At 43.4% G+C, this 26,043-nt stretch overlaps 1 non-coding gene across 1 annotated transcript; it reads left to right on the forward strand.

Annotated features, from left to right (window-relative positions):
* Positions 1 to 3,420: 3,420 nt before the first annotated feature.
* Positions 3,421 to 3,493, forward strand: Trnaa-cgc (transfer RNA alanine (anticodon CGC)). Its single transcript has one exon. It is a non-coding gene; the product is annotated as a tRNA-Ala (tRNA).
* Positions 3,494 to 26,043: the final 22,550 nt, after the last annotated feature.

Raw genomic sequence — 26,043 nt, forward strand, 5'->3', positions numbered from 1 at the left:
ATTATGTGTAACATGGTCTACTTATGGTTTTACAATCCTTAAATCATGCTCATGACATTAGTAGGTGAACAGTCCACAGATTTTGCTGTTTTGGAGATGATGTGCTCGGACATTGCAATCGGATCTTTGTCAAAGTCGCTTACATAAGTGGATTTCTCCATCGGTAGAATCATTCCCTATCAGTCGTTGCTCTGGTAAGGAGCTTGCCTTGCCATGTAACGTTCCTCTATTGCCACTAGGCAGCATTCAGTGCCTCAGCGATCTTTGGGTAAAAAGTTTTCACTCTTCGATACATGCTGCCTGATAAAAGTAGTGATGCACCCAAAAGACATGTCGAGTGGTAAAGTAACTTTTTGCAATTCATTGTCAGAGGCAGAATGACTATGACAGTGCATTAGTGTAGTTCGTGTTTAGTGTTCCTATTATGCCTAGTAGGTGTGATAAGGGGTGTGAATAGCGTCAGATGTAAAGTGATCACTGTGAAGGACACGGAGATGACGCATCATCGCGTGAGACACTGTGATCAGCACATGACAGGGATTAAGAGGGGCCTTGTAGTGGGTCATCATTTGGCCGCTGTGTCGAATAGTGCGACGCCAATATTTGTGGGGCATTCGGCTCAGATGTGAGTGTTCCTATGTGCCATGTATGGAAATGAGGAAAAGGTAGACATGCGTCACCTGAATCGTTGTTGCCACATAACTTTCCCACGGTTCGTTTGTACAAGGTTTTACGCAAAGTGAAATATTAAATTTTAACGTATGTTCTACATATACTCTCTCAATCATTCTCACGCATTCACACAACAAAATCAAATAATAATTTACGTAATGCACAGTGACTAAAGTTTTAAAAATAAAATTCTAATTAATGGATTTTTATGCACTGATAACTCTGGAATGGCTTAAAATGATAATGAAAGTCAATCTGTTAGTATTCCTAACTTGGTTTTAAAAAAGAAGCGTAGGTTTTACGATTTTTAGATAATTCTGCTTAACTCCAGTACTATAATAAATAAAAATCTGAAATTTTGACAGCATCATTCCATTAATAACAAAAGATTGTGTACCAAATTTGAACGAAATCTGATAATACCTAATAAGGATTATGTACGTTCGTAGAGGGTACGAATCTTCGTATCGACTGAATGTTGGCGCTATGTAGTTCTGACGTCAGGCAGCGTCATCTGTGCTGTGAGCAATGAGAGAGGAAAAAAAAACATAGCTATACTGCAGCCACTTTACTCGACGGCTGTGTGCCTTACTGCAACGAATGTCATCTCGTAATAACTTGCTGCGTTACATGCTCACCACGAATTCTTCTACTGCGCCATCCTTTTCATCTTACAGCTCTACTGCAACGTACATCCTCAATTATCTGCTGAACGTTTTCCTATTTATGTTTTCCTCTACAGTTTTTATCCTCTACAGCTCACTCTGGTTCCGTGGAAGGTATTACCAGACGTCTTAACACATATCCTATCTCCTGCCCTTGTTCTCGTCAGTGTATCCAATATACACACATCAAAGAAAGGTTTGCATCACCTACGTTTCAAGACTTCCGAAACCTGTACAGAAAACTGGAATAGAGATAAACATCATTTCCGCCATTTTCACTGCTCATGAAAACCACACATTGCATGTTGTACCACCATACAGCGAGACCTTCAGAGGTGGTGGTTCAGATTGCTGTACACATTGGTACCTCTAATACCGAGTAGCATGTCCTCTTGCGCTGATGGATGCCTGTGTTCGTGGTGGCACACTATCCACAAGTTCATCAAGGCACTGTTGGTCCAGACTGCCCCACTCCTCAACAGCGATTGGGTGTAGAACCCTCAGAGTGGTTGGTGGGTCACGTCGCCCATAAACAGCCCTTTTCAATCTATCCCAGGCATGTCCGATCGGGGTTCATATCTGGAAAACATGCTGGCCACTCTAGTCGAGCGACGTTATTATCCTGAAGTAAGTCATTCACAAGATGTGCATGATGGGGGCGCGAATTTTCAGCCATGAAGACGAATGCCTCGCCAATATGCTGCCGATATGGTTGTACTATAGGTCGGAGGATGGCACTCACGTATCGTATAGCCGTTACGGCGCCTTCCATGATCACCAGCGACGTACGTCGGCTCCACATAATGCCACCCCAAAACAGTAGGGAACCTCCCCCTTGCTGCACTCGCTGGACAGTGTGTCTAAGGCGTTCCAGCTGACCGGGTTGCCTCCAAACACGTCTCCGACTATTGTCTGGTTGAAGGCATATGCGACACTCATCGGTGAAGGGAACGTGGTGAGAATCCTGAGCTGTCCATTCGGCGTGTTGTTGGCCCCATCTGTACCGCGCTGCTTGGTGTCGTGCAAAGATGGACGCTGCCATGGACATCGCGAGTGAAGTTGCGTATCATGCAGCCTATTGCGCACAGCTTTAGTCGTAACACGACGTCCTGTCGCTGCACGAATAGCTAAGTTTGTGTATAGTGTTATCCCACCTGAAAGTGTGCGAACGTGTTCGAAATATTCGCGAATCGTATATCTGAGGTGGGACTTGAGTACCAGCCCGGTATTCACCTAGTCGGATTTGGTAAACCGACTAAAAGCCACATCCAGGCTGAACGGCACAACGCGCTCGTCGTTAATTCGCCAAGCTGATCCGGGATCGGCGCTTCTCCGCCAATCCCAGAAGTGACGTACTAAAGCGCGCAGCTGTCAGGACGGATCAGTTCAAGAGATGAACGATGAACGAAATGGTATAACCATAACAATCAGTATGTGTTATTACGTTGTCTGGGATGTATAGATTTCGAAAAAACTTAAATTTTCTGATATTATGAAAGAAAAGGTCTTTTCGGGACTAAATGTGTTCTCTGCAATGAAAGGGTTATAAAATATAAAACATAAAATCAATCAGAGGTTTTCAAAACAGATAGTCGTCTTTTAAAACATTAAATGACACCCTCCTGCAAAATACTGTGTACAGGCTGTTGACAAATGTGTACAAGTATTACAAGAGGTGATAGTATGGATAAAAAAAAGAAAAAAGTATCCAGTAAACGTGGGCTCCCAAATGCTACCTTAAGAGCTACGATCATGTGTTCATCTTCGCTACTAGAATCACATCTGTGTTATTGTAAGCTCTTTGCTATTACTAACTACCTACAGAATGCAGTAAACAAATGAGGATGCATTCATCTTTATTGTACACATGTATACAGCATACAGCAAACTCTTGTTAGTTACTGTAAACCGTATTCGCACTTCAGTACACATATACTTAGCTACAATGGAACCATCTTTTGTTCTGAGGAATTTGTGAAATGTTTGAAAATTATAGTTTTTTCTTTACACTTAACAGTGTAATGGAAGCCTACTATTCCACACAGCGCACGAAATCTTTGGTGTAAACAAGCTGCATTTACCGAGCGAGGTGGCGCAGTGGTTAGCGCACTGGACTCGCATTCGGGAGGACGACGGTTCAATCCCGTCTCCGGCCATCCTGATTTAGGTTTTCCGTGATTTCCCTAAATCGCTTCAGGCAAATGCCGGGATGGTTCCTTTGAAAGGGCACGGCCGTTTTCCTTCCCCATCCTTCCTTCACCCGAGCTTGCGCTCCGTCTCTAATGACCTCGTTGTCGACGGGACGTTAAACACTAATCTCCTCCTCCTCCAAGCTGCATTAATGATGTTCATCTCCGACAGAAGCATGCCTTGAACTAACGTTAACGCACACGTAGGCCAGTCACGAAACACAGCGCCGTCGGCACACTGCACGAGCTAATTAACATGATTTTGCGTTCTCAGCGCTCTCCAACGGCAGTTGTCGGCTTTATTTGACTCGCAGACCTTACAGGTTGTTCACGAAAATCGACACGCGTAGCATTCCTACATTGGCTCCATTAAAACGTACATTTACTTTCTCGACCATCTCCTAGTCATGTTGTTCCCTCTGTGGTATATGTAAATAAAAACTTCAATATCCATGAATATATAAAAGACAAAAGTAAAAGATTCATATCCACTACGGAAGGATGTCCACTTCTAAAAGTTCAAAAAATTGAACAACCTCACTCCTGACAGACAGCGTACTAATATTTTCATAACATCAACTATAACAGTAATTATTTCTATTAATTTAACAGGAAAGAGCCAAACATTTTGGAAAACGTGAAGGTGGAATAAGATTTGAATGCATTAGGACGGGAACACTCTTCCGGACCACCCTTTACCAACTACGCTATGCTGATATTCAACTGATGTTGAACACTTATTTTCTCTTATACTCTTTTAAAGACTTTGCTTGTCTACATTTTATTGACTTTGAATTAAAATAAATCCTAATAAGAACGACACGTTTTCATGAATGTTCAGTGGGTGTTACCTTAAAACAGCTCACTCTCGTAACACTAGAGCTATAATGTGAAAATAACTGAATACGAAAATTCTTTAATCACCAATACGTTTCCCGTCATTTTATTACAACGAATCGTACCAGTACTCATTCTTTCTCGAGACATTCAATGTGCTGGTACTGAGAAACATCGTTTTTTCATATGGTGCAACGTATAACGCAAAACCCACTGAATATGGGCTTCTACTGAACACGACAAATGCAGTATGACGTCTTGCTTTCTGCTTATGAAGTAGAGGGCGTTCTTGCGTCCTGTTGGTTATACTTTACATGACACGTTGCCGAAATATCGCAGAACTTATTTTGTGTTTCACGTGACGAAATGGCTCCTCAACGAGAAATAGCAGTAAGTGGTGGCGGAAAACTCTTAGAGCGCTACGGAAACGTTAATTAACTTCACCCCTATGCCAACGGCTTTACTGTGAATATGGTGTCGAACATACTTAGCACATCCATTAGTATTGGTTCACAACTGCAGCACATTACATTACATTAGAAATTTTACTGTTTCACAGTTATAGGAAAATGTGTTCCAATTTCTCTACTCATTTTAGTACTGCATGCTGTAGGTCGTTCGTAATAACAATTAGTTCGCAGTAGAAAGGATGTTTATCAGTATGGAAGGTGAACAATATCATAGCCCTCAAGGTACGTGTCTGAGATCCCATATTCATTCGACATTTTTGTCTTGCTTTGTACCATACTACCACCTCTCAAAATATGGGATACATTTTTTTTAACTCCCTTTATACGGATCATTCGCAAAGTTTATGCATTCAAGTACTTTCAATCCTTCGTGCTACAGCCGTTTATTTACAGCCTTTGCTCGTGCTTATGCTCTTATTACTGAGCTTAAAATAGCTCGTAGTTGCTTCATGAACTCTTAGGAACTCGGAAATATAACTCAATTAAAGTTCCTGCTTCTTTGCTTAATTTTCCCTAAATTACGTGTAGAAGTTTGTATCTCAATTTATATGAGAATAGCAGGACAAAATTCTCTCTATTATAAGACTCATTAATTCTTCGAGAAGAATCTGATCAACTTAATATGATCAATGTGTCAAGCCACTCAATATCTTATCTGAAACAAACTTTCCGTTACTCTACAGCTGCTTCACAAACTTTAAATTATCCTTAATCTCTGTGCCATTATTTCGTCCAGCAGAAATCACAGTATGAATACAATCCTTTAAAAACAATTACTTTTTGTTCTCAATATAGACGTCCTTCTGTTGCAGACAATGTAAACCTATAATAGTCTGACAACGTTACATATTGCAAGCGATTCGAGTTTTGTGCTTTTTATAAGGCGGTCAATTTTCGTTCGTCAAGTCCCTTGTGTGTTCATGACGAAGACGATACGTCACGACTAATAAAATTTGCAGCTGTCGTAAATTATTATTGCACTCACTCCGTCTTCAGGCCACGAGTGGCCTACCGGGACCATCCGACCGCCGAGTCATCCAGTGGGGAGGATGCGGATAGGAGGGGCCGGGGGTCAGCACACCGCTCTCCCGGTCGTTATGATGGTATTCTTGACCGCAGCCGCCACTATTCGGTCGAGTAGCTCCTCAATTGGCATCACGAGGCTGAGTGCAAACCGAAAAATGGCAACAGCGCCTGGCAGCCTGGACGGTCACCCATCCAAGTGCCGACCACGCCCGGTAGCTCTTAACTTCGGGGATCTCACGGGAACTGGTGTATCCACTGCGGCAAGGCCGTTGTCTAAAATTATTATTGCTATAAGGTATAATTCCCAGATGGTGCAAGGTATTACTCTTTTTTTATTAATATGTAACTTAATTACTGTTGTATATAGTATAATATATTTGTGCAGAGATCGCTTGCAGCAAGCTAGGTATTGATGAAGATCACTTTTGCTGAGGCGGAGAATACTGCATGCAAGACAAATTACAAACACCTGATCCACAATACCAAGTTTTCTTCAAGTGTTTGTGAAACTGTTACTATAAATTTGAAAGCAAAATAGGTTGACAGGAGAAGATCGGTATGGTTATATATGGCTGGAATATCTTGCTCTAAATTAAGCGTTATTCCTTTCCTTTCTGTCCGGGAAGGGACGCCAAAAGGGGAAGTAAGCACTAGAAAAAGACTGAATAACCAAATAAGGTTAACACTTTACGAGCTGCAGCGTGTAATGTCAGAAGTGTGGATACGGTTGGCAAGCTGGAAAATCAGAAGGGAAATACAGGGGCTCAACATAGATTAGGGCCGGTAACGTGAAATGGAAAGAACGATTACTCATCAAACGAATGTAGGGTAGTAGGAAAATAGTAGAAGGGGAGTAGGAGTGTTCATGAATAGGAGGACAATTCGGAATGACATTGCCGTAGGAATCGACAGCAAATCATGACCGACAACGGTGGATCAAGTATACTTGTCGAAGACACGAGCAGAAGATGAAGAAGTGGAGAAAGTACATGACAATACCGAGAGGGTAATTGAGTATGTAAAACGAGATGTTATCTAACAGTCATGGGAAACTGGAGCTTGATAGAGGAAAGGATAGAAGAAAAAGTTGTGAGAGAATATAGCCTTGGTAGTAGAAATGAGAGAGATCAAACTGAATTGAGTAATTAATTTCTGCTCCGCGAATATATTGTTCAAAAATGTCAGAAGAGGCCCGGAGAGACGGGACAATACAAGCTAGATTTGGAAATGAGATATTGGATTACAGAGTATCCCAAAGCAGAGAGAGAACATCCGTTTCCATACGTAAAGACAATTGAAATGCCTGGTATAGCAGGACAGAGCGGGTTAGGTTGTGGAAATGGGCCAAAGTGAGTTCCTGTCAGTTTCACTCAACATACAAACTTTATTTGTCCACACACCATATTACACAAGAATCGACCTCCTTTAACTAACTTTAGATCGGCTGTAGGCCACACTCAAAATGCAAGGTGCAAGGCCTATGTAAGAAATTGACATACAAGGTTCTTCTGAAGGTGTGACGCAAGAATATTTTCTAAATCTTTAATCTAAAAAGGCTGAAGGCCTTAACACTATAATTTAAACGGAACTCGGCTGGAGGCCGCATGTTAAGCAATAAGAAGTGTTTCAATCAAACAGCAGAAAGCCTTATCTTAAAACATTCCAAGCAAACTCGGCTGACGGTCCCATAGCATCACAATCTTAGGAACATCAGTTTAGGAGATATTAAATCTGCTGAAGGCCATGCATTACACAATAATTTAACGGCTTAAAGCCTTAAAAGATTTCATGCAAAATTCGGGAGATAACGCCATATAAAAAATAACAATCTTACGCCTTAAGGGCAAGACAAGAACATTGATTCAGGATATATTAAAACTCAGCTGAAGGCCACACATCAAGCAAATAACTAAAACTCAAACAGGGAAGTTACTATGTAACAGACACGGAACAACGCTCAGAAGTTTCCTAGGGTCGACCTGGGATTGTGACACTAATGCCCATTTAGGAGAGACAGGCAACCTGTCCAACGATTTCTTAATCTGGGCCGGCCGTGGTGGCCGAGCGGCTCTAGGCGCTTCAGTACAGAACCGCGCTACTGCTACGGTTGCGGGTTCGAATCCTGCTTCGGGCATGGATGTGTGTGATGTCCTTAGGTTAGTTAGGTTTAATTAGTTCTAAGTTCTAGAGGACTGATGGCCTCAGAAGTTGAGTCCCATAGTACTCAGAGCCATTTGAACCATTTGATCCTTAATCTGGAGGCAACCCAACCGACTGACAGCCGACCGACCAATCAAGCAAATCAGATCCGCTCCACGCAAACAGCAAAACGACCACAAGATTTCAATACAACGACACTCAAAATATTTGTGCCCCCAACTACCAGTAACACCTCAGCTGTGGAACTACACGCCGCACTCGACAGCAACAACACAACGAGGAAAATACACTGCCTAAAATAACGTCAACGACCAGAGCACGTAACTGGAACGTCAATGGCCACAGGAAGACAGCTGGAATGTTAGCCGACTTAAATACACACACGCTGTTGCTCGCAGGAATGTCCTAAAGCGACAACCAGGATCAAACAAAGAAATGTAAACAGTTGAGGCTCATTAATAAGTTGAGGACTTAACTTTCACGTTCAAGATCGGTGGGCGACGAACTTCATAGCTGTCGCAAGCAGCACCTCACACTCCAACCGCGTGTGCACGCCGCCAGCGGCTCCAGCCCGACTCCGCACGCCAGCCAACCGACTGGACTGCTGGTCTGTCCGCGACTGCTGCTCCGTCGCGACTGGCCTGCTGGTGCGTCTCCAACTGACTGACTTCCTTCGGACGGACGACGTCCTGGAGACACAGGTTCGGACCCAACCATGCAGGGGGAACACTGCTTACATCTCTGCACAGGAAGGAACCGAACCAAATACCCGTCGGCGATGAGACGACCGTCCGAACGACCAACCAACGGTCGTCCCCACTGGTACTGGCTGTGTGGACCCCACTGGGACTCCATGCCCAACTGCAATGGTGCTGCGTCCCGACCACCCCTCCAACTGACTGCCAGACACACAATGACCCGGAAATACTTCGGTCGCCGGGAGATAGTACACTTATCGATATGTGCTGCTGGTGCCACTCACGCGAGGGCAAGACAGCAATTCAGTGACACCAGTAAGTGAAATTAAAATGACGAGGGCGCTGTACAGTAAAAACAAGATGTTACATAATAGATGACACAAACATGAGCCACGTACAGATCTACAGTATCGCAAATTTATTTGGCAGATCTGATGCAGCAGTAATCTATACCTTTGTGAGATGGTTTATATACTCCACAATAGCGACAGTCTTTTTCCCTCCTTTTCCTTCCCATCATCTGTCCAGGTTTCCCCCGTCTGCTCTCGGCTGTGATGTGTCATATTTGTACCAACTTTTTAGTGCACTGTTCAAGTGAGTGTTCAGTGTTGTGCGTCTTTCCAAAATGTTGCGAAGAGAAATCATGCTGTCGCTGGGTGAGATTTTTATATCTCTTGCGAACAGAAACCAGACTGTCGCCGTGTTTTTTAATTCTCTGTCTATTATTTTACCTGTCTGCTTCCAGTGTATTTTATTAGCATCACCATTTATTAGCAGCATGTTTTAAGTTCCACAATTTTCCGCCATTTTACCATTTAAGTCACTGGTTTTATCTCCAGATTTTATTATTTACTATCTTCATTTTTTAAAACAAATTCTGTAGGTTGAAGAGCGGCGTACTAAGCTGCTGCCAGCCTGCCCCCATTCGGTGGGGGGTGGGGGGAATCGAAGTTCAATAAAGGGGAAAAAAAGACAGTCTTTTATTACTCAACTGCTGTCTGTATTTACTCTAAATAACTCCAAAAGTAAATCCCATCAATGAATGATGGTCATAGTGTGGTATGACCGCTAATTACTGTACACACTGCGCCAGTGGTTCCCAACCTGGGGCTAATTACCCCCTGAGGGGTGAAATGAAATTTTATGACGCGTGAAAAGCTAACGATATGATTATGTTTCAGTCACGAAACTAAATTATTTTCAAAAAATTGTTATTATCACAATTTTGTAAGAGTCCAATATTGATTATATAAGTTATCAGTAATTCCTTTTTCTCAATTAGCCGTGGTGGATGATGACGGTGTTTGGTTGGTGGGGCGCTCAACTGCTCCGTTTATCAGCGCCCGTACAAATTCCCAACCTTTGCTCAGTCCAAACTCCTCTCTTTCGTGAATGATGATGAAATGATGAGGACGACACAAACACCCAGTCATCTCGATGCAGGTAAAAATCCCTGTCCCCGCCAGGAATCGAACCTGCGACCCCGCGCTCGGGAAGCGAGAACGCGACCGCGAGACAACGAGCTGCGGACAAATGTGGTGGAGGTTACAGGTTCCTGACATGGTCCACCCATTACACACACACACACATGTTTCGCTTCGTCCTATACATCGCTGATGATAAAAGTGAGACATATACATAACAAAGGCTAATTAACTCAATAAAATATCTTCTCCAAGTTGTGGATAGTACCTGCAGCAGTGCAGAAATTACTTCATTAGTCGCTTCTAAACAGATAAATGAATTAATTAACAGCACGACGCAGTAGCAACTAGATAAGGGCTACTGTAGTGCTGTACATAGTATTATTATTATTGTTGTTACTGTTGCTGGCTGTAGTCAGACACAAATCATTAACACCTGAAATATTACAATTTCTGCCAGTTCAGATGTAAGAAGGGCAGCAATCAATTGATTAATGAACAGTCAGTATAGGGCACGCATTTGAAAATGGCTGATATTAAACTGGGTTTCGGTATGCAGGTCAAGGAAGTCCGGCAATGGAGAGGAGTAATGAAGGGGAAATACGTGTGTTGTAACGAGTGTCTACCCTAACTGTGGATAGTCAACCAAGAGACGTCTTTCATTCTACCGTTTAGTTAGGTGCTGTATTGGTTATAAAGCGGGGGCAGGCTGGGGGCAACAGGCGGCAGAGTGGAGGGAGGCTGGGGGTACCTGCTAGTGCACTGAGGGGTAGCGTCTAACAAGGGAACCTCCCCATCGCACCCCCCTCAGATTTAGTTATACGTTGGCACAGTGGATAGGCCTTGAAAAAGTGAACACAGATCAAGCGAGAAAACAGGAAGAAGTTCTGTGAAACTACGAAAAAAATAAGCAAAATATACAAACTGAGCAGTTCATGCGCAAGATACGCAACATGAAGGATAATGTGAGCTCAGGAGCGCCGTGGTCCCATGGTTAGCCTGAGCAGCTGCGGAGCGAGAGGTCCTTGGTTCAAGTCTTCCCTCGAGTGAAAGGTTTACTTTCTTTATTTTCGCAAAGTTATGATCTGTCCGTTCGTTCATTGACGTCTCTGTTCACTGTCATATATTTAGTGTCTGAGTTTTGCGACCGCACCGCAAAACCGTGCGATTAGTAGACGAAAGGACGTGCTTGTCCAATGGGAACCGAAAACATTTGATCGCAAGGTCATAGCTCCACCGATTCCTCCACAGGAAAACACGTCTGATATATTCTATACGACACTGGTGACAGCATGTGCGTCACATGACGGGAATATGTTGTCGACCCACCTAACTTGTACACTTGGCAAATGGGTAAAAAGATTCTTCTACCTTGCCCGATTTAGCCGGCCTGAGTGGCCGAACAGTTCTGGGCGCTACAGTCTGGAACTGCGCGGCGGCTACTGTCACAGGTTCGAATCCTGCCTCGGGCATGGATGTGTGTGATGTCCTTAGGTTAGTTAGATTTAAGTATTTCTAAGTTCTAGGGGACTAATGACCTCAGAAATTAAGTCCCATAGTGCTCAGAGCCATTTTTTTTTTTGCCCGTTTTAGGTTTTCTTGTAGATGTAATAATCACTCCCAAAAAAGTGATGAAAGCATAAGAGTTTGTCAAATAAAGTGCAACAAATGATTGCAACAGTTTCACCGTCGCACAGTTTTCCCTGTGCTCTGTCAGATATTAATTGTCTGAAAATTAACCTTTCACTCGAAGGAAGACTTGATCCAAGAACCTCTCGGTCCCCAGCTGCTCACGCTACCACGGGACCACGGCGCTCCTGAGCTCACACTATCCTTGATGTTGCATATCTTCCCCATGGACTACTCAGTTTGTATATTTTCCTTATTTTTTTCGTAGTTCCACACAACTTCTTCCTGTTTTCTCGATTGATCTGTGTTCAGTTTTTCAAGGCCTACCCACTTTGCCAATTTGTAACTAAATCTGAGAGGGGTGCGATGGGGAGGTTCCCTTGTAAGAAAGTAAGGAACCACTGCACTAAGGAAATGATGTTATTTGGCTAATAACGTGTACGTCATTTTCTTTTAGTTGTGAGTTGTGCACTTGGAGTTGATAATTCATTAAAAAGATAAGCGTAAACGCAAACCTCACTGATTCGATTCCCGAATTAGCTAAGTACACTGAAGTGGCAAAAGCCATGGGACAACAATATGCGCATATAAATTTGGCGGCAGTATTGAGTACTCGAGGTACAAAATGGTGGTCTATCGACGGAGCTGTCAATTGCACTCAGGTGATACACCTTAAAGTGTATCCAACGTGATTATGGCCGCACGACGGGAACCACCAGCCGTTGCACGCGGAATCGTGCTAGACGCATCGGGCATTCGATTTCGGAAATCGTTAGGAAATTCAATATTCCAAGATCTACAGTGTCAAGGGTGTGGCGGGAATACCAAATTTAAGGAATTATCCCTCACCACGGACGGCCTTCACTTAATGACCAAGAGCAGCGCCGTTTGCTTAGAGTTGTCACTGTCAACAAACAACACTGAGGGAAATAACCGTAGAAATCATAGTAAGACGTACGCATCAGGTAGGACAGTGTGGCGAAATTTGACGTTAACAGGTTATGGCAGCAGATGACCGACGCGAGTACCTGTGCTGACAGCACGACATCGCCTACAGCGCCTCTCCTGGTCTCGTAACCACACCGGTTGAACCTCAGATAACCGCAATTGCACATAATTTTCCATTCATTTACTGTTTAGTTGCTCCAGCCAGAGTTAGAGATATTAAAAAAAGGAAACTATATTAACTGACGGCTTCAAATATATTGAAATCCAAACATCTTGACATATTTGCGCTCTTATACTTCTTAGTATTATTACCCATGTCATGTAGTATAATACACCGTATCAAGTAAAGTAACTCCGCCTCCTCGATTTCTATATAACCATCTATGGCCATCCTATCGCCCTCACCCCCATCCTTAAGTACCTTGGCGTCCTGAACCCCCCACCTCCGGACAGTCCAAGCCAAGGCACACTCCCGGCTCCGTCTCCTCAAGCTCCTTTCTGGCCGTACGTGGGGTCTGGACCCCTCCACCATCCTCCATACTTCTAAATCCCTCATTCACCCTATCCTCTGCTACGCCCACCCTGCCTGGATGTCCGCTCCCCCTACCTTTTACAAATCCCTTCAGATCCTAGAACGCCATGCTCTTCGCCTTGCCTATCGCATCCCTCTCCCCTCCCCCATGAGGATCCTGTATGACCTCATTCCGTTCCCCCACCTCCTCCTTTTCCTCGAATGGATACGGATCCTCTACACCTCCCAAAAACTTCATCCTCCTCACCTGCTGGTCTCTCCCATCCTCTCCCACCCCCGTCAGTGTGGCGAAATACAACCGCGCCTGTATTTCCACGTCCCACCTGCTCTCCATCTCTCCACCCTCCTTACCCTCTCCCAAGGTGGCTTCCGCCAGCTCCCTCTCCCTGCCTCCCTGATGATGCGCTCCTCCCCTCCATCCACCCCTCCTATCAACTTTGATCCTCCCCTCCCACCTCCTGTGTTTGTTCCTCCTTTTCTCCCCACTCCTCCTCTTGGCTTCCCCTATCCCCATACACCATTCCTCCTACCATCTCCTCTGTCATTGGCGTCTTTGTTCTCCCCTCTCCCCCCCCCCCACCCCCTCCTTCCCCTCTCAGCAGGTCACCGGACTCGCACACGTTAAGTGGACATTCGCACGCCGGAGATCATCGTCATCAGCTTCTTGTGTGTGTGCCATAGTGCGTGTGGTTTAGTGTTATTCGCCGGCATGCTCCCTCATTCACCTGTACCGTCTACGTCATCAGTGTTTGTGCGCAGTACCGACAGTTTTTTAGTGTGTTTTTCGTCGATTGTGGACGGCTTCGTGTTATTTGTTTCTGTGTCTACTGTTTTTTTTGCCTGCCACTTTGTTCAGTATCTTATGTGTCGTCTTTGTATTTTCATTGTCAACTTGTGGCTGAAGAGCAGCGTAGTATGCTGCTGCCAGCCCACCCTATGGAAAGGTGTTTAAATAACAATAAAGGGGAAAAAAGTAAAGTAACATGGAAAATTACGTCATGTCATATAATATGACACATGTCATCCTGTCATGTAGTGCAGTATTATGCAACATGTCACTCAAGTCTAGGATACTTCCTATTATAGAAGCACACGCATTCTGTGATGCTTCCTATTGCATATGCATCCCATTCTCGAGACACACATAAATATATGACTATGTATTCTTACACCCTTCGCCATATATGTAACAGGGGATGCGTTGGGGGACAAATGGTTCCCTCAGGAAAAAAATCAACTGCCCCCTCCCACCCTACATCCCCCCGCCCCCCCGCAACACACACAGAAATAAAAAAATTGCTTTAGAGGCCACCAGTCATTAAAATGGTTGTTCTCTTTCTGTGGTCTTGGCAGTTGTCATGCCACGCGGAGTAGCCGCGAGGTTAAAGGCGTTATGTCACTCATTGTGTGGCCACTCCCGCCGGAGGCTCGAGTCCTCCCTTGGGCATGGGTGTGTGTGTTGTTCTTAGTATAAGTTAGTTAAGTAGCGTGTAAGTCTAGGGACCGATGAACTCAGTAGTTTAGTTCCTTAGGAATTCACACACATTTGAACATTTGCAGTTGTCATGCTATACATTGGTTAGAGAATATGGGTCATGCGTTCTTGCACAGTTCCGCTATTTTGCTTTTTTTCACAGTCCAGTACACCTTTTTCCTGTTTTCATGTTTGATCTGCGTTCGGTGGTTGACGGCCTATTCACTAGCCCCTCTTAGCACTAAATCTGAGCGGGATGCATCGGTGAGTTTCGCTTGTTAGTGTATAATGTGAGAAAAGGGCAAGCTGATTTTCGCCCGAGCAATGCTTTCTAAAACAATGCTGATTCGTGGACATAAGCTTCTTAGCCTCAAGAAAGTTTATTATACTCGAACTGAGAATATGTTCAAGGATTCAGCAGCGAACAGAGGTTAGGGATATTGGTCTGTAGTTTTGCGAGTCCATTCTTTTACCTTTCTTATGTACTGAAGTCACTTGCCGTTTCTTTCAATCTCTTGGGACTTTGCTCAGGGTGAGAGATTCACCATAAATGCAAACAGTGTCAGGGGTCAATGTCGTAGAGTGCTCCTTGTATAATCAAATTGGGATTCCATACGTATACGGTGATTTATTTAGTTTCAAATCTTTCAGTTGTTTCTCTACGCCAGGTATTCTTATTTCTATGTCGTCCATACGGGAGTCTGCCCGTTAGTGAAATGGCGGTATGTTTATACGGTTCTCCTATGTGAGAGATTTCTTAAAAGTGAAATTTAAAACTTCGGCTTTCCTTTTGGTGTCTTAAATTGCCACATCAGATTGGTCAACAGGAAACTTAATGGAAGCCTTAAACCCGCTTTGCGATTTTAAATACGACCATAATTTTCTCGGGTTCCATGCCAGATGTTTTGCTAAGGTGTAACGGTGGTAGTTATTGTAGACTTCGCGCGTAGATCTTTTCACAGACATACGAATCTCTACTACACTTCGCTTATCGTCATTTATGCGGCCCCTTTTGAATCTACAGTGCAACATCCTCTCCTTCCTACGCATCCGCCGAATATCGTTATTAAAGCATGGTGGGTCTTTTCCATCCTTTGTCCACTTATTAGTCACGTAACTCTTAAAACCACAATTTATAATCTGCTCAAACTGTGCCCATAATTCCTATAGAATCATCTTACTGAACTAAGTGATGCCAATTCAATGTATAAGTGAGATGTTAATATTTGCTTATCTGCTGTATCTAGCAGAAACACTTTTCTAGCCTTCTTGACTGAATTATTAACTTTCGTAACCGTAGTTTCCGTGATGACATCATGATTGCTAATCACCCTTTCTATACCGACATCGTCGATAAGGTCCTGCCTGTTTGTATCTACGAGGTCTAAGGTATTTCCATTGCGTGTGGGCTGCCAGGACAACTGCTCAAGATAGTTTTCTGAAAACGTGTTCAAAAGTATTTCGCATGAATGTCTGTTTTACACCCGGCAATGAATGCATAGACATCTCTGTCTATACTCGGTGGGTTAAAGTCGATTCCAACTAGTATGGCATGATCTGGGTGTTTACGCGCTATTGATCATAGACTTTGAGTGACTCTACAAATGTCAAAGCGGTATCATTTGCCGGTAAAAACATCCAACAATTAACTTGGTTTCACCCACACCGGTTATACGCGAGCAGATGACTTCACTGCCACACTCAGCTTCGACTGCAGTAGAGACAGTACTTTTGTCGCCTCTATTGAACACTCTCCTGCTATTGCCTCTAATCTGCCCTTCCTATTTTCGATTATCGAAGTATCAACAACCTTAAATAATTTCAAACGCTTCTTATAATTCCTCTGTACTGCAGTAGTCTGTTTCCTTTAACATTGATTCTCCCGCACGATTCTCTTACGCTTCAGTCGAAGATGGAGCGAACCTACATTTCAAATGAAGGGAAGGACTACTCTCCCGTTTTCTGGGTCGTCCTCATTACAGTTCTCTCGTTCGGATTTCTGGGAATGCTTGCAGTGGTATTTTCCAAGGAGGCATTCTCAGAGCGCGTTTTTACCACCTCTCTCACGTATTTCCCCAGATCACTCGTCATCGAATGTTATACTTCAACGATTGCAGTATGAGCTCCGCTTCAGTCTAAGATGGAGCGAACCTACATTTCAAATGAAGGGAAGGACTACTCTCTCGTTTTCTGGGTCGTCCTCATTACAGTTCTCTCGTTCGGATTTCTGGAAATGCTTGCAGTGGTATTTTCCAAGGAGGCATTCTCAGAGCGCGTTTTTGCCACCTCTCTCACGTATTTCCCCAGATCACTCGTCATCGAATGTTATACTTCAACGAATGCAGTATGAGCTCTTAATAGTATTCGTAACACAGAGCTCAGAAACCTATCTTCTTCCATTAACTGTCTGACAGCATCTAAGTTGCATTGGAACTTCGTGCTTTAGGTTTTGACACCACGCTACAAAAGGTTTCTACTTAACCGTTTCCACATAATTTTCCTGTGATATTTTCTGGTGTGTCCATACTGAATTTTTGAACCGGTTTCTCTGTATCTGTCCTGTTGGAGTAAGTTGATATTATGCATCTCAAATTCACTCATATTCAGAAAAAAACAGAACACCTTGAAAGGCTAGAGACAGGACATTCACATTCGCAGGACATGTACATTAGTATGTTCTAAGAAATGGTTAGCATTTCAGTCACCTCGGTTCAGCATGTGTCCTGTTGCCTAGTAGGTACAGTGTCCGCCATGGGCCCTTATAACTTGTTCCATGCATGATGGCGTAGTGTAAGGCACGAATGGCGTCCTGTGGTATAGCGATCCATGCTGCATTCACATGGTTCCAAAGTTCATCTGTGGCGGTTGGCATTGGGCCACAGCGCTACACCCACCGTTTCACCATACCCCACACATTTTCGATGGGCGACTATGATGATGATGTGGCAGGCCACAGCAAAAGGCTGACATCCTGTGACACCAAGAAGGCACGTTCTTGTGCAGCAACATGTTGTCGTGTATTGTCTTAATGAAAAAGGGCGTGTGGGGTATTTTGTGGAAAGGGTATGGCTATGGCCTGCAGGACGTCATTCACACTGGTCATAGTGCCCTGGACACGCACCAACTGTGATATGTGATTGTACCCAATAGCGCCCCACACCATAAGGCTCTGTGTGTCTTGTGCGAATGCAGTCACTGTGATGCAGCTACCTCGGTCTGTGGCGAACCAAAAATGTGGACATCATTCTCAAACAAACATAGTCTGGATTAAAAAATGGCTCTAAGCATTATGGGACTTAACATCAGAGGTCATCAGTCCCCTAGACTTAGAACTGCCCGAGGCAGGATTCGAACCTGCGACCGTAGCAGGAACGCGGTTCCGAACTGAACCGACTAGAACCGCTCGAGCCTGGATTCGTCCGAAAACATTATCAGATGCCATCCCTGCCTCCAGTGACGTCGTTTCAAACACCATTGCCGTCTAATGTTTCTGCACATTCGTCAAAGCTAGGCAGAGAAGTGGATCTCGCGCACATAATCCATGGACTGTCACCCCTGACAGTGTACGATGTGTTCGACTGTTCCGCTGTTGCGCCAGAGCCGAGATGGACGCAGTCCTGCAATGCCATTTGGCTGAGGTGTCGACCGTTTTGAGGAATGGCGTGAGGGGTGCGACCTGACCCATCTCGTCGTGCTCCATGGCCTTCCGAGAATCAGTCTGCACACGTCCGTTGCACTGCCGAAACACTTCGTCCCACTTGAACAGCAATTTCCAAGATGGATGCATCACATTCTCCCATGCCAATAATGCGCCCTCTTCCAATTTCGCTGATTTGACGGTACGGTTCGCGCATACATCTGCGGGGCATCCTGCACATCTGCTCAAGTCACACGGATCCATTACCTTCGGTCTACGGCGGCAAGGACAGCCACAGGCACACTCTTCCGGTAGGTGGTGTCACGCCGCCATTTTGATATTGTACATATTTTTTTGTGAAAACGAAGATCAATTGATTTAAAGACCTTTAATCCAATTACTAGTTTCGACGGAATCGTGCTGTCTTCTTCAGATTGGCATTGCACTTTGCTTATATGTTCACAAACATGTGTCGTCGACATTTTGAGAACAAGGTGTAAACACATTAAAAAACTCCATATGATCGATATATTTACACGCTGTTCTCAAAATGTCGGCGGCACATGAATGTGAACGTATACGCAAAGTGTAATGCCAATCTGAAGATGACAGCACGGCTCTGTCGAAACTAGTAATTGGAATAAAAGTCTTAAAATCAAGCGATCTTTGGTTTCACAAACAGAGATCGCCCCAAGAACAAGTTATATTTCGATATTGACCTTGAACTTGCTGGTCGACATGGTTCAAATGATAATCATTTTTGAAGAATATTCTAATGCACATGCCCTGTGAATATGAACGTCCTATCTATAGTCGTTCAAGGCGTTCTGCTTTTTCTGTACATGATAGTACATAAATTGTTTCAGTGAACTTCGTTCTACCAGTTGGCCGTCTTTTATTCCGTTTGAACATTTATTGCATTATTTATTACTTCCACTGCCTCCGTTTCACTCAGTGGAAGTTTTATTTTGTACCTTTTGAATTTTGTTCATCTTTTTGTTAAATTTTGTGGGAGATGATCTGAATCAGCTAGTTATACATGATCACAAGACAGTAGTATAGTTTTCATAGTTCTTGTTGCCCAAAGTCGTACTTCTGACGTCATTTTATTTTAGTTACTTTGACATTTTATCCATATAAATGGGGGAAGCCTTTATTAGTTTTCAATAAATTTGATGAAGTTCATTAAAATTACTGAAATGGAATTTGCTCCAATATTTTTTATACTTCTTTCTGTTGAAAGTATCATAGTCTTTTGATAATTTAAGAATAATATATGAAGAGTAATTTAAGAATAATATAAACACATTATTCTTCCTAGGTCTCTCCTTTATACTGGCTCGGTATCTAACCTTTACGTTCTGAATCTTCTTGTATGTTTTCTTCTATTGTTTGCAGTTGTGATTTTGACTGCTAATGAAAATTTTTTGCGTGTGGTATTCCATAGCGATGTAAGTTTGTAATTTTCACAATATAATGCTTACGTTTAGTATATATGTTAGAGGCTTTAGCCATTCCCCTTTCATAGTTACTTACACATTGTTGTAAAAATATCTCTTTTTTTATTTTGAGCACCCAATTTTCCATTTCACGCTAAAATTATTCCCATACAGGTATTCAGTGATGGACACAATATGGCATAACACAAACATGTCGCGACCAGCACATTACTAGATTTATACAATCCAAACAAAATTTAAAAATATAAGGAAGCCCATTTCTTCCTTTGTGGCTACTCTTAAAGCGTAGACGATTTCTATTGCTACTGCCGTACTAGTTTAGCAGCTGGACCGGACACTAATATCGTCTGTGACAAAGGGTTTACTTCCGTTGCACACGACAGTTTCAGGACAACGAATGATGGCTTTATGCTCGGCCTGACTCACATTCGACTGCTGCCATTCTAACGCAGGCCGATAGATGAAAGGCCCCGGGGTTCACTGCGAATAAATCTATCAAAAGAACCGGTCGAGCAAAACAGCCTGCACTCAGGCAGCGAGCTAGGACAATGGGGACTCGAAGCGGGTATTAGCCTGCTGCACACAACATCAGCCTCAGCTATGCAGTACTTCCAACATAAAGCGAATCATATCAGACCCAACAACTACATAAAAAACACAAGGAAATGAAATTACAATTAGAGAGTGCACTGTGGCCCCAAAGGGCGTAGTATTGAAATATTACAAGAGGAATATGTCTGAAAACTTTGAAATGTAAAGGCAGTTATGTGGAAACTTAATATAAACAGTTTACATTGTAAGCATATTTGTACTAATATTGAGTTCAGTGGCCGCTCTTAACAACATAATCGCAGTTATTTCTTAAACGGTTCCTTTGTGGACCTACGTTTTGGTACTATTACCGTATATTTTTACTTACGTGTGTTTTCGATATTTATTATGATACACATTATATACAGAGAGTGTTACATATGGAAGAAAACTAGTCCATCAAAAAAGTGATCTAAAATTCATAGCTTGACAGCTATGAGCACTTGTCCACCGTCGCTGCTGTGAAAACATCTCTTCTGCTGAACAAGTACTCAAACCTTTTAAGATATACGTTTTACAGCCCTTGTTTACTAGACACTTTTTTCTAGTTTTGGTCCAGAATACCACCGCCCAAAATATAGGGCGTGAAGAGCTTGCAGTAGGAGCGATATCACAGTAACGAGGATGAATAAGCTCTCATGGCGTCTGCATTTTACATCCCGTCTTAACTGACCTTTTATTCATGTATCTGTACACATCTATCTAAAGATCACACATCTATCTAAAGATCACAAACCATTGCCTAACAGAGGCTGCTGTACGACAGGGCGCATTCTCAAGCATATACAGTCATCGTCACCGAACTGTTCATCTATTCTACGCAGCACTCTATCCTGTGAAACCTGATCCAACCTTCTGCCTTTAGCGTTTCCTGAAACACTATAAGGTTACCACAACCTAATCACAAAAGATCCCTCATATTCTGACACCGGCTTGTCCGAGTTCACTGTTCACAGTACACATTGTTGCAAATAATATTCTCCAGGTATTTGTCGAGCGCAAACCCTTCCATTGGATATTTTTTTTTACTCATCAGTCTTCTGACTGGCTTGATGCAGCTAGACACGAATTTCTCTCTTGTGCCAACCTATTCATCTCAGAGTAGCACTTGCAACCTACATCCTCAACTATTTGCTGGATGTATTCCAGTCTCTGTCTTCCTCTACAGTTTGTCCCTATACAGCTCGTCCTAATAGCGTGGATCCCTGGTATCTTAACAGATATCCTATCATCCTGTACCTTCTCCTTGTCAGTGTTTTCCACATATTCCTTACCTCTCCAATTCTGCGAAGAACCTTCTCGTTCCTCACCTTGTCACTCCACCTAATTTTCAACATTCGTCTGTAGCGCCACTGCTCAGATTCTCTTCTGTTCCGGTTTTTCCACAATTTTTATTAAAATAACTTACAATGCTGCGCCCCAAACATACGTTCTCAGAAATTTCTTCCTCGCATTAAGGCCTGTCTTCGGCGCTGCTATTCTTCCGTTGGCCAGGAATGCCCTTTTTGCCAGTGCTAATCTTCTTTTGATGTCCTCCTTGCTCCGTTATTCATTGGTCATTCTGCTGCCTATATAGCACAATTCCTTAACTTCATCTACTTTGCGACCATCAGTCTGAAGTTAAGTTTCTCGCTGTTCTCATTTCTGCTACTTTTCATTACTTTCGTCTTTTTTCTATTTACTCCCAATCCATATTCTGTACTCAATAGACCATTCCATTCACGAGATCATGTAATTGTGCTTCACTTTCACTCAGGATAGCAATGTCATCAGCGAATCGTATCATTGGTATCCTTTCATGTGGAATTTTAATTCCACTCCAGAACATTTATTTTATTTCCATCATTAACTTTTCGACGTACACATTGAAGTCTAGGGGTGAAAGACAATAGCCCTATGTTACACCCTTTTTAATCCGAGCACTTCATTCTCGGTCTCGTTATTCGCTCTTGGCTCTTGTACATATTGTATATTACCCTCGCTCCCTATAGCTTACTACTATTTTTCTCATAATTTCGAATATCTTACACCATGTTACATTCCATACCTTCTGCATTACATCCTCATGTTCTTTCTATATCTCTTCATCTTCACCTTGAGACGGCAGCATGGATTGTCGTTGTCGGTGTTGGTTTGCTGTCGATTCTAATAAGAACAACCCTATCACTGAACTATTCACAGTAACACACTCTCTGCGCTACCATCCTATCAGTAACGAAGTGACCTCCCGTTATATCTTTTTCCGCTGCTGTTGATATGACTCTCTACTCATTGACCAGATATCGTTGTCATTCCGTTTCACTTCACTGACCCCTACTATATCCAGATTGAGTCTTTGGATTTCCCTTTCCAAATTTTCTTGCTCCCGTACCACGTTCAGGCTTCTGAAATTCCGCGCCCCGATCGTAGAACGTTAACATTTCGTTGGTTATTCACGCTTTTTCCCATGATGACCTCACCGAGCGAGGTGGCGCAGTGGTTAGCACACTGGACTCGCATTCGGGAGGACGACGGTTCAATCCCGTCTCCGGCCATCCTGATTTAGGTTTTCCGTGATTTCCCTAAATCGCTTCAGGCAGATGCCGGGGTGGTTCCTTTGAAAGGGCACGGCCGACTTCCTTCCCCATCCTTCCCTCACCCGAGCTTGCGCTCCGTCTCTAATGACCTCGTTGTCGACGGGACGTTAAACACTAATCTCCTCCTCCTCCATGATGACCTCCCCCTTTGCAGTCTCCGCTACGGTCGCAGGTTCGAATCCTGCCTCGGGCATGGATATGTGTGATGTCCTTAGGTTAGTTAGGTTTAAGTAGTTCTAAGTTCTAGGGGACTGATGACCACAGATGTTAAGTCCCATAGTGCTCAGAGCCATTTGAACCATTTTTTGCAGTCTCCTCCCGGAGATGCGAATTGGGGACTATCCCGTAATCTTTTGCCCATGGAGAGATCATCAGGACACTTTTTCATTTACTGGCCACATGTCGTGCGGATACGTGTTATGTGTCTTTAAAGCAGTTACTTCCATTGCCTGCTGCATCCTCACGCCATTGTTCATTGCTGATTGTTCCGCCTCTGGGGGCAATTTCCATCTCACAAGAGAGTGCCCCGAACCTCTGTCCACTCCGCCGCCTTCTTTGAGAAGGCCTTTGGCAGAATGAGGTTGACTTTTTATGCCGGAACTCTTCGGGCGCCTTGATTAGAAATCAGAATTTTGAACTCGGGAACGAGGGTGTTCTGTTCACTCACCATAGACGCTACTCCTAGACCACGGGTTCAGGCATACACGCTCTTCACGTTCCGGTCGACCATGTCTTTATCACAATCGAGAATCGCTGTATTACACACCAAGAACATCGTAATCCCTTAACGTCTGCACTTACCATTGGAAAAAAGTAATGGATTTCTCAGTAACGTAGCGTGTCATCGTGCACCATTGACTGAAGATTAGCAGCGGATGGACTGAGGAATTACCGTCCTAATCGTAGAGAGCCGTCCGTAATACAGGCGACTGCATCTGGAGTTCTGGCCATGCAAGGAAAGATGTCATACTGTGTTCGGCCCCTCTGTACCACTCCGGTTATGAAGACCATCTGGCGAGAAATCCCGTTCTCCGAAAGTTTTGGGGAGTCATAGCGGAGGTACTCCTGACGTCATAGTGTGGGAGACCATCGGCTGATAGGGACTGAGATAGCTCCCACAGCACAACGTTACGTCAGGGACATCTTTCGTTCTCGTGTGTTACCTCTCTTGCGTCAGTATCGTGATGCCATTTTTCAAAAGAACAAAGTGGTCCACGTATGGAATGTATCTCTATGAACTACCTGTGTGATGTTGACATACTCCGGCAGCCAGCAATATCTGCACATCTGTCTACGAAAGAACTTATTTGGGACCAGCTCGGACCTCAACCCCGTTCCAGTGCCAGTACGTAAAGGTCCAGTTACAACGGTGGTGGGATTTTAATTTTTATTCATGTATTGTTTATAGTTAGACCTGCAAATAATGAGTACCATTGATGGCCTCAGGACCGGATGCATCATGGCCAGAGAAATGTAATAAATGGACAGATACTGCCAAGTTCTTTGTAAATTTGGCTCTATGTTGTAATCAACGAAATAACATCAAGTATCCTTTCAACTCGTGAACTTCCATATCCTCTTCCTCTAATGAATGCTTGACTTCTTTTTTTATCAGGCGGTGTATAATGAATAGTGACAGTGAAACAGTAACAGTTTAAACCGCAAATACACAGCGGTAAGTTTATATCAACAACTAAAACAATACTCTTTTCTGAAGAGACCGTTCGGTTAGAGCTTCTAGGATAACCGGCGTATATGGTCAATAATTAAATTTCCTTCGCCATGTTGCTGTGGCTAGTGAAGAGTAGAAGACGTTCTGCAGCTTGTGCTGTATCTGGTAAAACCTCGGATAACTCGCATGACAAGCACATTAAAGCACAAAGATATGAGTGAGATACCCCGAGAGTTAATAATGAAAAGAATTGCTACAAAAAACAATAAGAGATAAGGTGCGCAAAGCAATTAGAGATGAGAAGAACAGAAAGGCAGCTGGAAACAATGCTGTTTGAGTTGAAATAATCCAAGCTGAAAACATAATATTTTACAAGATTATTTATAGAACGTGAAAGGAGAAAGACAATTTCTCAAAACTAGAGAAACGATCCACGACACCGCAGGAATGAAAACAAACACCACATGGGATAGACCTATGAGCCTCCTGTGCATAATGTAAATTTGATTTATCAAATATTTTGAAACTATCATGTATCACACAAAAAAATTTGGTTCTGCAGAGAAACGAGCTGGTCTTAGTAGGCTGTAGAACAATGTACCATTTGCAAGTCAGTCATGATATTACACAGGGTATTGGAGCGACCAGAGGACATTGAAACAAGCTAATAATCCAAATAAACATAGATCCAGACAGCAATGGTTTCCCCGAATACGATGTATGCACAAATACGGTCACGCCAATGTAGAAACACCATTAACGTCTAAGGCTACGTTTTGGATGATGTTCCTTATGGTGAAAGGATGATCAGCTGGTACATACACTATGGTGAACAGGTACACTTTCATTTGGATGCTTGGGAACATGTAGCACGAATCTTCGACAGCAAATCTATGAGTAGTGGCTTGCAAATACCACAGCCCACCAGATCTCCTATTTAAACCAGGTGGATATTTTTCTGTGGGAATATTTAAAAATTGTGGTGTTTCCCAGTCCTGTTGATAGTGTCGAAGAACTCCAGGAACGCATTGTAGGTGTTTGTAGGTGCATTCGGAACACGCCTGGAATTTTTGAATGTGTACTGTCTTCGATAAGGAGACATGCTGATGCTTGCCTACACACGAAAAGTGGCTGGGTGGGAAACATTTTGCAATGTGTTTGTCCTCAAGTGCATGTCTGCAATTTGGATCCTCGGGGGCTCTGTTATAAGGTGTTCATCTAAGCAGTCGTCACATATCATATCGGGGAAACCACTGGTTTCCAGGCCTATGTTTATTACAACTGTTTGCTAGCTTCATTGTCCCCTTCTCACCCGTTTCGTTTGTACCTGTAGGAAACACTTTGTAGAATGGAGTAATAGTTTTGACTTACCTGTTTCTGCCA

Source organism: Schistocerca serialis, unplaced genomic scaffold (genome assembly GCF_023864345.2).
Source record: "Schistocerca serialis cubense isolate TAMUIC-IGC-003099 unplaced genomic scaffold, iqSchSeri2.2 HiC_scaffold_1261, whole genome shotgun sequence".
Taxonomy (NCBI): Eukaryota; Metazoa; Arthropoda; class Insecta; order Orthoptera; family Acrididae; genus Schistocerca; species Schistocerca serialis.